Genomic DNA, 1,091 nt, shown 5'->3' on the forward strand with positions numbered 1-1,091 from the left:
TTGATTTATTGTAGAGATGAGGTCTCACTGCCCAGGCGAGTCTCGAACCCGCGGGCTCAGGCAATCCACTCACCTCAGCCTCCCAAAGGTGCAGGATTACAGGCTGAGCCATCGAGCCCGGCTAACCTTCATATATTGCATTTCCCAAACCGGGTGGGAAGAGAACCTAAACGGCGACTCAGTCCCTTCCAAATCTCAAACTTCAGTGTTACATGATTCTTTGGGTAGAATATAGGAAGGCGTAGATATCATTTGCTAAAGTATTCCTCTAGAAGAAGACATTCATACCCACTTCTTATTCAAATAGGCACCCAAATAACTTTAAAGGAAAAAAAATACAGTTAGATGAGATTAAGCTGCATGCCTCCAAATAACTGCAAGTGCATGAACATTTTTAAAAGTGGAAACCTATTCATGAAACCATGAAATAGAGGATTTTTTTCTGAGCTAAACATTAATGCATTTTCTACCTTTTTTGATGTATCATTTACAAATAAAAATTGTATCTACTTACTGTTGACAATATGATGATTCACTGTACGTATACATTGTGAAGTGATTACCACAATCAAGCTAATTAATATATCGTCATCTTACAGTTATCACACATAGGGTGTGTGTTCTGAGAACATATAAGACCTACTCTCTAACAAATTTCCTGGCTTCAATATAGTATTATTAACTAGAGTAACTACGTTGTACAGTGGATTCCCCAACTTGTTCATCCTGCATAACTGAAACTTTGTATCTTTTGACCAACATAACCTTGTTCCCTCAATTCCCCAACACTGGCAACCACCATTCTACTCTGTGCTTCCATGACTTCAACTTTTTCAGATTCCACATGCAAGTGTGTCTATTTGGATGGCTATATGATTTTTATTTTTAATTTTGTTAATGTGGTGTCTGACATTTATTGACTTGGATCTGTTGAAACATCCTTGCATGCCAGGGATAAATCCCTTTTGAGGGATCTCATATGATCCTTTTAATGTGCTTTTGAATTTAATTTGCTAATATCTTGTTCAGGATTTTTGCATCTATGCTCATCAAAGGGGCCGACCTGTAATTTTCTTTTCTTGTCATGTCCC

Source organism: Carlito syrichta, unplaced genomic scaffold (genome assembly GCF_000164805.1).
Source record: "Carlito syrichta isolate Samal-C Ts95f unplaced genomic scaffold, Tarsius_syrichta-2.0.1 Scaffold312046, whole genome shotgun sequence".
NCBI lineage: Eukaryota > Metazoa > Chordata > Mammalia > Primates > Tarsiidae > Carlito > Carlito syrichta.